The sequence below is a fragment of the Felis catus genome, chromosome D1 (genome assembly GCF_018350175.1).
Source record: "Felis catus isolate Fca126 chromosome D1, F.catus_Fca126_mat1.0, whole genome shotgun sequence".
NCBI classification, from domain to species: Eukaryota; Metazoa; Chordata; class Mammalia; order Carnivora; family Felidae; genus Felis; species Felis catus.
Genome location: NC_058377.1, coordinates 49,901,270 through 49,915,711, shown reverse-complemented (window position 1 = coordinate 49,915,711; position 14,442 = coordinate 49,901,270).

Below are 14,442 nucleotides of genomic sequence, written 5' to 3'. Positions count from 1 at the left end.
TCGCAGTTGATGATTTCTTTTTATAGACTTTATATTTTATGCACTGCTCTTTATTGTCAGAAATCAAATTAAGAAAGAGAATTCTTCTGAAATGAGGGTTCTGGCTCTGAAAACTATAAATCCAAAGGTAGGAATTTATCTATCCCAATGAAACACCAGGTAAATTACCACAGAGATTACAAACTGCTTGAGAAAACAGTTTTCAATTCACCAACATAAACTAGAATGTAAAATCCAAACAAATACGATATGGAGAGAAAGACACAGAACCTAGGATCTTGAACTTTGTGGAGTGAATTACTGAGATACTGCAAAGAAATCACACCTACATCTATTACAGATGTCAGTGCTACAGTTAATTTTTTCTCTGCTCTTTTGTTCAGAGGCAGATTCTACAGCTATAGATTAAAGGAAGTAATATGTGGTCTTTCAGTCTTTATGTACAATAAAATACTACTTGTTATAGAGTGAGGCTCTGACATCCTCCCCTTTTCCATGGAAACCATAAACTTCCCATTTTGTGAGAATGTATCTTCCCCACTTGTCAACTACCTACTACTGCACAACATAGTGGTGCAACATACTACACCAGTGGTTGTTTCACTTATTCTATCACAATTCTGGGGGTTGGTAATGTGAGCTGGGTTCAGCTGGGTAATTCTTCTGCTCGACTCCCCCATATGGTAAGTGGTCAGCAGGTGGGTTATCCAGGGCTAGTTAAATTATGAAGGTCTTCCCTAAGACAGTTGGCATGACTAGAGCCTCTCCTCATGTAATGCCTCATCCTCCAGCAGGCTACCTGATCTAGTTCACATAGTGATCACAGAGTTCCAAGAGCAGAAAGTCTTGAAGAGTAAGCCCCAAAGTGCAAGCACTTTCCAAGCTGCAGCTTATACCATGTTTTCTACTTTTCCCATAACCAAAACAAGGCACATGACCAAACCCAGAGTCAATGTGACAAGAGACAAAAGAAATTTATGGATATAGGAAGGCATGAACAAATTGGGAGCCATTACTACAGTATTCAACCATATCATTCCCAATGTTTCCTTCTGTGTGGTGAAGACTCAATTATGTATTACTCCTGGTTTCTCTCTGCCCTTTAACTCACTCATGCCCAGAGAGTAGGAGTGATGTTTTTTTCTTGGAAATTTGAGTAGAATAAAGTAAGCATACTCAGATAGCTCTTCTCTTCTTTCCCACTTGGAGTAGGACTGCCTACAGACAGCACGCATTCTCTGCACTCTAAGAGATGCCTGTGTCTCTTGTATTTAGGGACTGAGTAATAGAAAATTCATTTGTCTACAAATAAAAGTCATATTCTCCAATATCTAGATTTTGCCAATAAACAAAATTAAGACTTGTCAATATACTCTTCTTATTTTTCAATTAGTTCAGAAATCAGCCAAAGAAGACACTACCCTTTCCATCCTAATTAATTCTCTCCAAGTGTGCACAAGCACATGTGCACACGTGCACGCACACACACACACACACACACACACACACACACACACACACACACCAGCATTTGAATGAAAAACTGCCAAATGGCAGGTCTCTTAACTGGAAAATAAAAGGATTGATAAGAGGATAATTCCTGGGAAAGACTACAGAATAATGATTACAGAAACTCTATCACTGAACAGTGCAAAACCTGATGAAGCAACGTCTTTGAGAAAGACTTCAGCTGCAAGCATAAACACAATAAAACAAAGTTGAAGAGATCCAGTGCATTACAAAACCCATATAAAAATAATGAACCAGTGCACTGAGTCAGGAAAAAGGCCAAACCCAAGGACTCCAAGTGAGGGTAACTAAGACTGTGTTTATCAAAGCAATTGGCATTGGTAACAAAGATGAAATTAGTAAGAGTGGGCTGGCAGCACCACATGTAAATAAACGAAGACAGTGGTAAACTAAAGGAAGACATTTTTCCCTTTCTACTTCTATAATCTTAACTAGTTTATATACTTCAGCATTAATCAAAATAACAACCCTAACAATTACATATGATTGGTTTCATTCTATAAGTGGGGGAATAGAGATAAAATGAAATTAAGAGACTTTCCAAGGGCATTGTAAAGAATTGAATACTGCCCAAAAAGAGGTCTGGCCTTTGTCTTGGCCTACTGGGAGGTAGACTATCTGTGCTTGCTTGAGAGTCTTGGGCTAACCACATAATAACAATGTGAGTTAAAATGGGGGCTTTGACTCACATCAAACCATGTGATTTAGGGTGGGAGCTATGGATCACACCTGGAGGGGCTGGAGACTAGAGACTGAGATCAACCATGTGGGAAATTAATCAATCAGTCATGTCTATGTAATGGAGCCCCACTATGAACACCGAGACTTGGGTGAGCTTCCTTGGTTGACAATACTCCATTCATATACAGTCACACATCATTGCCAGGAGAGTAACACAATTGCCAGGAGAGTAATGATGGAAGTTTCATATTTGGAACATTCCTAGACTCTGCTCTAGGCATCTCTTCCTTTGACTAACCTTAATCCCTGTAATAAACCACAACTGTGAGTACAACAACCTTTCATAAGCTCTGTGAGTTTTTCTAGAAAATTATCTAACCTGAAGGTAGTTTGAGGAACGTTCCCTTCCACTCCCCACCAAACTTCAGTTGGAATGAGAAGTGAGGGCTGTCTTGTGGAGGACTGTATGCTCTCTAACTCCGTAGTTGACCCTAACCTCTCACACCAGCATAATTCATAAGCCACCATGTGTGGCTCTGCAGTTTGCACTCTGCGAACTCTAGAATGTAGCATTTATACAGAATACAACTAATATCACCAAGTAAGATGGATCAAAATACTACTCAATAGATATTTTATAGCAAAATATTTTAACTCATTAGAGATTATAAGACTAATGAAAAATTCAGTATTAATCGTTCAGACCATCCAACTCTTGATCTCAGCTCAGATCATGATCTCACAGTTTGCGGGATCAAGCCCTGCACTGCAGGCTCTGCACTGACTGGGATTCTCTCTCCTTCTGTCTCTCTGCCCCTCCCTGGCTTGCATTCTCTCTCTCTCTCAGAAATAAATAAAAATAAAAACTTTAAAGAAAATCATAAGAAAAAATACATTTATAGTAATATACTATATTTAGTTTTTTAAATCTGCATGTAAGTGGACCCATGCTGTTCAAACTTTTGTTGTTAAAGGGCCAACTGTATCATTCAAAATATAAGTATAATATTATGGGTTGCCTGGGTTCAGCTGGTTAAGTGTCTGACTCTTGATTTAGGCTCAGGTCATGATCTTATGGTTCATGAGATCGAGCCTCACAATGGGCTCTACACTGACAGCACAGCCTGCTTGGGATTCTCTCTCTCCCTCTCTCTCTGCCCCTCCTCTGCCCTTTCCCTCTCAAAATAAATAAATAAACATTTTTTTAAAGTAGATCTTAGTTCATAAATAAAAGAAGCATAATATTATACAAAGAGGATATCCATAAGTTTGGACTTTAAGAGAACAGTTCTCTGCCAAGAGGATTTTAAACACAATTTCTAAAGAAAAGTCAGAATCCATGTCTTATTGTTTGTTGTTTGCCCAACTTCTAGCATAGGGATAGGACACAGAACTCAATATAGGATTGTTGGATTTGTGAAATTAATGAAAACAAGTGGGAAACAGTAGTCTAATCCAGGTCCTGCTTCTTGAAAGACTCTTCTCTCCTGCCCTCTACCATTTATTGGCCAACTGCTTTCAGTCAGGGAAGGGAAGGGAAGTGAAGGGAAGGGAAGGGAAGAGAAGGGAGGAGAGGGGAAGGAAGGGAGGGGAGAGGAAGGGAAGGGGGAAGGAGTGGGAAGGGAAGGGGGAAGGAGTGGGAAGGGAAGGGAATAAAAACAACATACTGGAAAATAATAAAAATAGTAGTGATGTATAATATTCCTTTAGTTCTAGAAACATAATGTTTCTGCTTCTCTATCTTATAAAGTTTATACTACCAAGTGAAACAGATAGAAAATCTCTAAAATAGACTTTTTAAAGTAATTTAGATCCTCATTATTTTTATTATAGATGATGAAAAGAAAAAATTATGAGACATTGGTTAAAAACCACCTTGACATGTTCAACATTAAAATTAGATACTAGTTTTTCTGATCACATAAAAGTCTTATTGGTAATAAGCACCAGGTCAAATACAATCCAGGGGAAGGCAAAGTAAAACTTTGCACCCCATGATCAAGTCTCTTGAGGCAGCTGTGCAAAACTTGACATTTAATTTAAAAAGCATGGAGGCATGATGGAAAAGCATCTCTGTGTAGAGAGTGGAGAGCAGTGGCGCATTTTATTTGACATGGTGGATTTGCTTTCCTTTATTTTCATATTTTAATAAGTTCAACTCATGAAAGCATAATGAAAATAGAAAGATCAGCTATAATCAGGATGCATGGACATTTGGGGATCTTGATTTAAAAAGCAGTTGCCTTCCTAAGTCTTTCAACAAAATGTAAATTAAACAGATGAAATTGCCTAAAACATCACTGATTCCCAAGGGAATGTAATCATGCTTAAATGCCAACACTAAATTAATCAGAGGAACAGAATGTGGAGATGAGAAATTTCATTTTAAGCAGCTTCATGTTTCATTAAAGTAAGTGGACATGGCAGGTCAGGTTAAGACTTTGCAAAGAATGATTTGAAAAGCAAAAGGCAAAGGTTTCCATCTCAAAACTATGCAGCCACAAAGCCTATTCAAATAGAACTGAATGTTAATTCATGTGCATTGTATTCTCCATAGCTGATAATTTTCCCAAGATACTTCTTTTTTCTCAGTGCAGAATTCTGGAGAAAAATGTATTAACATTTGTGTAACTATGTTGTTTTCTTCAAAATAGCTTAGTTATAGTCATATACTATACTTACACTGCTTATAAACAATCATGTTCTTCTACACTAAACTGGTTTACAAAAATAAATTGAGCTGTCAATTGAAACATGGCATGTATTTAACTCAGAAGAAGCAAATAAAAGGATTTGGGTGAGATGTAAATGAACAAAATTTTTGTCAGAATTTATTTATTTGTTCAACAAATCTTTCTTGAATGCCTGTTCTGTACTAGGCACTGTTGGAGATATGCACAGTAAACACACACACACACACACACACACACACACAGATCTTTAGATTTTAAAAATTAAATTATGTGATATAGAATATAATAACTAGAATGGAAAAAATTTAGACTCGGGGAAGGAGGAGAGGAGGTACCTGGTCGAGGGAAAGAGACAAGTCAGAGTATCAAAGATGGTTATTAAGGCAGGCCTCACTGTAAGGGGGATTTGAAAGAGATGAGAAGGTTATCCATGGAGATGCTTGTAGGATCATTCCATATAGCAGGAACAGTCAGTTCAAAGGCCCTGAGCTGAGGCATGCATTTTGCCTTGACTTGATATGGTATGTAAAAAAAAGACAAGTCAAAGATGACTTTAACATTTTTGGCATGAGTTTCTAAAAATAAGAAGTTGTCATCAACTGAGATGAAGAGGATTGTGAGTATGAAAAACTTGGGGTTGGAAAGATAAGCTCAGTATTGGACATGTTGAGTTTGAGATGTCAAGTAGTAACCCAAATGTAGATATGAAGAAACTGATTAAACATGTTAGCTTAGAATACAAAAAGATCTGGCCTGAGATATAAATTAGATAGTTCTTTTTTTTTTTTTTTGCTTTCTATAATTTATTTATTTTTTATAATTTACATCCAAGTTAGTTAGCACATGGTACAACAATAATTTCAAGAGTAGATTCCTTAAGCCCCTTACCAATTTTGCCCATCCCCCCTCCCACAATGCCTACAGCAAACCTCTGTTTGTTCTCTATATTTGAGTCTCATGTTTTCACTCCCTCCCTATTTTTATATTATTTTCACTTCCCTTCCCTAATGTTCATCTGTTTTTTATTTTACAGTCCTCATATGAGTGAAGTCATATATTTGTCTTTCTCTGACTGACTTATTTCGCTTAGCATAATACCCTCTAATTCCATCCACATTGTTGCAAATGGGAAGATTTAATTCTTTTTGATTGCTGAGTAATACTCCATTGTATGTATGTATGTATGTATGTATGTATGTGTGTATACACACACACACACACACACACACACACACACCACCTTCTTTATCCATTCATCTGTCAGTGGACATTTGGGCTCTTTCCATACTTTGGCTATTGTGGATAGTGCTGCTATAAACATTGGGGTGCATGTGTCCCTTTGAAACAGCACACCTGTATCCCTTGGATAAATACCTAGTAGTGCAATTGCTAGGTCGTAGGGTAGTTCTACTTTTAATTTTTTGAGGAACCTCCATACTGTTTTCCAGAGTGGCTGCACCAGTTTGCATTCTCACCAGCAGTGCAAAAGAGATCCTCTTTCTCCGCATCCTTGCCAACATCTGTTGTTGCCTGAGTTGTTAATGTTAGTCATTCTGACAGATGTAATGTGGTTTTGATTTGTATTTCCCAGATAATGAGTGATGTTGAGCATGTTTTCATGTGTCAGTTGGCCATCTGGATGTCTTCTTTGGAGAAGTGTCTATTCATGTCTTTTGCCCATTTCTTCACTGGATTCTTTGTTTGTTGGGTGTTGAGTTTGGTAAGTTCTCTATAGATTTTGGATACTAACCCTTTATCTGATATGTCATTTGCAAATTAAATTGGGTAATTCCTATCATAGATGATAGATGATAAAGCTCTAACAGAGATCTCTAAGATTAGGACTCACTTAAGACTTGCCAAGAAATATATAATTTTTTAATTTTAAGTCCTTGTCTTTTGCCCTCTCTCTTTTTTTTTAAATTTTAATTCCTATATAGTTAACATACAGCATCATATTAGTTTCAAGTTTACAATACAGCGATTCAACAATTCAATACATTGCTCAGCATTTATCATGATAAGTGCATTCTTAATCCCCTTCACCTATTTCACCCCCACCCCCACCCTCCCCACACACACACATCCCCTCTGGTAACCATCAATTTGTTCTCTATAGTTAAGAGTCTATTTCTTGATCTGTCTCTCTCTCTCTTTTTATTTTTTTCCTTTGCTCATCTGTTTTGTGTATGAAATTCCACATAAGAGTGAAATCATATGGTATTTGTTTTTCTCTGACTTATTTTGCTTAGCATTATATTCTCTAGCTCCATCCATGTTGGTGCAAATGGCAAGATTTCATTCTTTTTTATGGTTGAATGTGTGAATGCGTGTGTGTGTGTGTGTGTGTGTGTGTGTGTGTGTGTGTGTGTATATCACATCTTCTTTATCCATTCATCTATCAGTGAACACTTGGGCTGCTTCCATAATTTGGCTATTGTAAACAATACTGCTATAAACATAGGGGTGCATTATCCCTTTGAAGGAAACATACAACAAAACTAAAAGGCAACCTACTGAATTGGAGAAGATATTTACAAATGACATATCTGATAAAGGGTTAGTATCCAAAATAAAAAAATAACTTATAAAACTCAATACCCCAAAAATGAGTAATCTAATTAAAAATGGGCAGAAGACATGAACAGACGTTTTTCTATAGAAGACATACAGATGGGCAACAGACACATTAAAAGATGCTCAATGCCACTTATCATCAGGGAAATGCAAATCAAAACTACAATGAGATACCATCTCACACCTGTCAGAATGGCTAAAATCAAAGACACAAGAAACAACAAGTGTTGGCAAGGATGTAGAGAAAAAGGAATCCCCTTGCACTGCTGGTGGTAATGCAAACTGGTACAGCCACTGTGGAAAACAGCATGGAGTTTCCTCAAAGAATTAAAAATAGAACTACCCTATGATCCAGTAATCACAGTACTGGATTTACCAAAAACAAACAAACAAACAAACAAACAAAAACACACTAGCCCTTTCTCTTTTGATCTTTTCTGTCAACATCACATCCCACCTGTAAAAGTCAACTAACTCATCCAGCTCAAATGAAAGCTCCTCTAAGAGGCTTTGCACTACAGTTGACGTTAACATCTATTCTTGTTTCATTTTCATAACTCTTTGTTGGGCCCCCTCTTTCCATTTGCATCATAAGTCTATCTTATCATACAGCCCTATTCCTTACATCTCTCCCACAACCAACATCTCCCCTGCCTGTGAGAAGCTTGAGAACAAAGAATTACTTCAGTCATTGTTATGTCTCTATCCCAATGCTTCTCCTAACGCCTAACATAATGCCTAATGTAGTAGGTGTTAATTGAATATATTAGGTCCAACTGGATTACTAAGTCTACAAGTTAACATAGAAAACCGTTTAAATGACGAAAAGAGAAATATCATGTTTTTATCTAGTTTGTGCGCAGCTTGAACTGGAATTGGAGAGTTCTAGAGAGAAATTTCTATCATATATGAGCGCATTCCTCAAGTGGGAAACATACAAAATTATTTAGCACTTACTCTGTATGAAGCACTTGAAATACATTATCTCATTTTATTTATTTAATAAGCTCATCTCGTTGACAGATTTAGCTTTATTTTACAAATAAGAAGACTTAACAGTAAATAGAATAACAGGAATTTGAGCCCAGACATATCTGATTCAAGAGCTTATCTTCTTTCCACCATCCCACTGCTGCACCTGAGATTATCAGAGCTCTGTGAGCATCACAGCAAGAGTCCAGGGAAGGCAGGTACATCTTTGGACTTCTGCCAATATGAGACTAAAAAGCAGTGCCCTCTGTTTTCAGATTAAGACATCATCCTCCTCTCTACATCCCATCCCTCACTACATACTTGAAAGCTTCATAGTTTAGGAGGGGTAAGAAAAATTAAACTCAAGAAAGGATGAAACAGGAAACTCAGAAAGCTGGGCCAGCCCTTAGATTTTTCTCATGGTTGACTATGTCCCTTGTTCAGGCTGCTGTGGTCCAGGACACCACCAGGCCTCATTACCTAAGGTGCAAAGTTCCAGTTTGAGAAATATTATATCAGATTTTTTATGACCAGTAAAGGAAGTCAATCTTATCTTAACATCAGCCTGTAGTAAGCCAGCCAGCTAGAGGCAATAGTGAATCCAGAGAAGGACCTACAGTCAGATAACCTGGGTTCAAATCCCAGCCCTACCACTTATAGTTGTGGGGCCTCACAGAAATCATTTAAATTCTCTGACCCTAATTTCTACATCAGGAAAAAGAGGGCAGTAACACCTGCCCTGCCTACCTCATAGGACTGAACTGAGAATGGAAGAGATATTGAAGGAAAGGTGGTTCAGAATCTAAGAATATTATTCTAGTTTAATCTCTCTACTTAGGTTTTTGGTGCCCATTTCTGCAGTCTGGTTTGCATAAGTTCTCTGTACAATGAGTAAGAGATGTGAAGAAGGATCTGGGTTTGTGCCCAAGACATCTAGGTATCTGAGATAAGACTCAAAAATGACCCAGAAATGAATAAGAGACTTAATAGAAGTGTTCCTTTAAGCACAGAATCATTTGATGGACTTCAAATAAATAAAAGGAAAACCTTAAAACAAATAAAACACAAAGGACCCCTATGGTACATTACAAAAAATGCCACAATCATTTGCAGCTTCTCCCATTAAGGGTGGAACATATTTCTCTACCCTTAAATCTGTCTGCACTGGTGATTTGCTTTAGGTAATAGTAATATAAAGTGATCATGATATTATGCAGTTTCTAAGCCTGAGCCACAAAAGGTTTTGAACACTTTTATCTGCTCCCTTGGATCCTTGTGAAAGTCACATTGTATAAGTCTAAGCTTGTCTGATGGATGATGAGAGACCACATGTAATTAAGACAAGCTGTCCCAGTAAGACATCTTGGACCAGTGAGCTCAAATCAACACTGCTGACCATATATGCATGAAATAATCCAGCCAAAATCAACAAAATCTGACCCTATGGAACCAATCCCAGCCCAAATTTCTGGCCCACAAAATCATGAGTTCAACAGTCATTTGTAAGCTACTAATTTGGGGGTGACTTATTACATAGAATATGATGACTTTTCTGACAACTGAGATTATAGGAATGGGAACTTGGAGTCACATCTGAGCTTTTCCCATACCTATCATGTCTGTCTTTGTAAAGTTTATATTGGCTCATCATGAAAGTTGGCAGGAGATGGACAAAGGAGTAGAACTCTCCTTTGCCTCTACACAAGTACCCTTGACTTGGTAGCTTGATAATGTGAGCAAAGTTGGGAGGTCCATGTTACCTGGTCTCAACTGAATCTCTAAGAAGGAAAAGAAATAAACCAGTGGGACAAGAATCATCAGGAAGAATGAGCATTAGGCTCTGAGCTGAAAGCCTTCAACTTCCTGGAAAGAAACCCAATAATTCAGACTTCAATAGCTCACTTTGTTCACTTGGATGGGGATTCAGCACAAACACTAATCTCACAATGTAATGAGGCAGAGCCCATTTTCTGCCTATCCAGTGGAAAGTGAAATTGCAATCCACCTCTGTTGTAAATCAAAATGCCTTTATAACCTTAGTTGTTAATAACAAATGTATATTTCTCATTTCACCACCATCTTTTTAGAATTCACACATTAAAAGACTTATTTCACACAATATTCTGCTTTGCTCAAATTTATTTTCAAGACTTTTCCCAGAGGCTACTGAGCCTCTTGTCTAAATAGGTTTTTTTGTAAGCTAGGAAGTTTAGAGTATTAACCAGCAATCTAGAAAGCGGATGTGTAAACTACCTGACAAATCCATTTTAATTTTTAAAACACAACATTCACTCAAAGAACATATTATTCGCTTTTTATTTTCCATCCACTCTGATACTAGTAATGACATTCATTTGGTGGCAGAAAAGAAATAGAAAAGAAAATCAAAAGAGCAACTGAAAATATTTTTAAGATAGTGTCATCTTATTTCAGAAGTTTACAGACTTTGTTCTATAGGTTGCTCTTGAGGCTTAACATAATTGATCCATCTTTTTTTAATTTTTTTAAGTTTATTTATTTATTTTGAGGGAGACAGAGACAGCACGAGTCGGGGAGGGGCAGAGAGAGAGGAGAGAGAGAGAAACAGAGTAAGAGAGAATCCCAAGAGGGCTCAGTGCTGCCAGCACAGGCTCAATGCAGGGTTCAAACTCACAAACCCATGAGATCATGACCTGAGCCGAAACCAAGAGTCAAATGCTTAACCAACTGAGCCACCAAACCACCCCAAATTGATCCATTTTCAACCTAAAATGTATTGGAGGGAACATCCTTATTATCACCTATTCATCCCCAGCCAGGGAACCTCCTGGAATCCAGAAAAAAAAAATCAAAGAATTTCCTCACCAAGAAAAGTATATGGAGGCCATCATCATAAGACTCAAAAGGTGTCATGTGAAATACATGAGTAGTTGAAGATATTACCTCTATCTTCAAAGAGCTTAGAATCCTCTCATGGAGATAATACCAACACACACGAAAACTTCAATAGAATAACTAAATGCCAAACTGAAAGATACAGATGGAAGTGCCATTAGTAGGAGAACTGTCATTTATTAATCTCCTACTTGGTTTCAAGTATTATCTCATCTAATCCTGCCAACAAAAAGAAAAGTATTGTAACTAATAATAAGAAAATAAGAAGAAAATACAACTAATAATAAGAAAATAATAATAAGAAAATAATAATAAAAAGAAAAGTGAGGGAATTTTTACAGGTGAACCAGCTAATGAAGAGTAGAACCAGAATTCAGCCAAGTTTGTCTGACCAAAGATCCCATGACTTTCTTTCTGTATTACATTGTCAAAAGGTTAGGGTAGAGAGGAAGCTGCTTTATGCCTCTTCAAGTCTCCCCTAACACTATACTTATATGCATCTTTATTTATGACAGTTACTAATAAGGATGCAGTCAGTATATTGAATTCAGAATAAGCTTTGGAGTCAGAAAGATCTGATTTCAAAATCTCTTCTCAACCTCTGATTAGCTGAAATGATGTAGGCATGTCACTTAACATCTAATAATGCCTACCCAACAGCATTGGTAAGAGAAATAAAATTAATTCATGCACTCAACAAATACTGATTATCTACTATGTTCCAAGCATTATGGATTTTATTCACAACAGTGAGTAAAAGAGATTTTAAAAATCCCTGTTATCTTGGTGCTTACATTGTCAGTAAAAGAGACAGATAAATTAATAAATAGATGGTATAAATTTAAGCAGCTGTAAAATCTATGAAGGAAAATAAAGTAATGTAAGGGATAAAGGGTACAATGGGTAACTTTATTAAGCATGTAATGGACACTATTTACTGAACTAAATAATGTGGAAACTAATATAAATCTATGTCTGTCTTCAAGAAGTTTGTGCTGATCCACGTGGAAACATTCGTGGGAAAAAGACCACACATACAGATTGTTGGCTGTAACACCACCTGGTGACCATGCCAGAGAGCTATAGAGTACTTAGGACAACAGAGGACGCCGTAATCAGTTCTGCCAGGAGAGAAGGTGAAGGCTTTTGGTGATAATAATAAAAGGAAGAACGCACTGACACAAGAAGCTACCACTGTGTGGCCAGCATTTAAAAAAAAAATTAAGTTTTATTTATTTTTGAGAGAGGCAGAGACAGAGCGTGAGCAGGGGAGGGGCAGAGAGAGGGAAACACAGAATCCAAAGCAGGCTCCAGGCTCCAAGCTGTCAAGCATAGAGCCCAACACAGGGCTCGAACTCACAAACCACGCGATCATGACCTGAGCTGAAGTTGGAGGCTTAACTGAGCCACCCAAGCACCCCTGTGCCTGGCATTTTAAACACATTTTCCTATTAATTATCTCAGTGTCTTAGAGGTAGGACATTATTATCCCTGTTTAACATGTAAAGAGACTGAGATTCAGAAGGTTAAATATCTTGTTAGCCATCCCACAGCCTGAAAATTAACATTCAAACCCAAGCGTTTGGAGCAAAGCTCTTGATTATTCAAGATCATTTGGTTTGCCCTCCATATAAATCAGTAGGTAAATATCCAGAAATTTTGTGTTGGAAGAGTTGCCCTCAGAATTAGTATCTGTAAGATTTCCTTGATATACACAGTAATCTCATGTCTGGCTTTCCAGAACATTCTATTACTCTTCTCACTCACTGGAGCTATGACACATCTTTTCCCAAGGCACTTTCCCACAAACTTCTACATAAGCAGAGTGTTTTCAAATCCACAAAGTGTTTTCACACCCTTTAGAGTATTTGGTTTTTTGGTAACTCTGTGAAGTAGGCAGGAATATGTGTCATACCCATTTAACAAATAAGAGAAATTGAAGCAGTTTAGGTAATTGCCTGATAACCCACAGCTGGTAAGTGGGCTTTGCAAAGTTTTAAATATAATCTTTGATTCTACATCCATTGCCCTTTCAACTACACTACACCCACATAAGGGAAAAAGAGGAGAACAGATTCAGGTAGAGGCCAATTCCTGATGCTCCCCTTTATCTTCACAGAAAAAAATCAATACAAAAGAAAAAATGGGACACAGAAGGAAAGGACTATGCTGAAAGACCTCTCTATACTTCTTAGAATTCTCCCCAGATCTTTCTGCTTGGTTTTCCAGAACAACTTCTCTCATCACACCTTACAGACATGGACTAGTCCCAATATCCTGAGTTTATCGGAAACACCCATTTGGGCAGGGAATCTATCCAACCTAAAATAAACCTAGAGGCAAAAGTTAAGTAAAAATCTTGGTCTGTGAAAAATCTTAGTACATATAGTTCAGTTACTCCCTACTAGACACTGTGCTGGACTCTGGGAACAAAGATAAGATTCAGGGAGAGTCTCTGCCCCGGAGCAAATAACAGGATTGGAGGAAAAATAAGAAGCCCTCTACCAGCAGTAATGCAAGGAAGAATGAGGCAAGGGCTCTAAGGAGATACAGTCCAAGGTCTGCCAGCATTCAAAGCCTGGTGCCACTCATTCTGTGAAGCAGGACCAGGGAAAGCTTGATCTCTGGCTAAGAATTTACATGGAGGGGCCTGATATGCACATTCATTCATACATTAGTGGTTAAAAGTCCAGTTGGCAGGAAGTGAGGGGAGAAAGGGAAGGATGAATAGTCAGAGCATAGAGGATACTTAGGGCAGTGAAACTATTCTGTATGATACTATAATGATATATGTCATTATAAATTTGTCCAAATCCATAGAATGTACAACACCAAGAATGAATCCTTCTATAAACCATGGATTTGGGTGATAACCACATGTCAGTGTAGGTTCATTAATTGTAACAAAGGTACCACACTGGTGGAGAATGTTGATAAAGGGCAAGGTGATACATGCTGGGGGCAGGAGATATATGGGAAATCTCTGTACCTTCAGCTCAATTTTACTATGAATGTAAAAGTGCTCTAAAAAAATAAAGTCTGAAAAAAAGCCTAATAGGCACCCAACTCTACCACTTTATAATTATGTGAAGACAGCAAGTTACTTTAGCTCTTC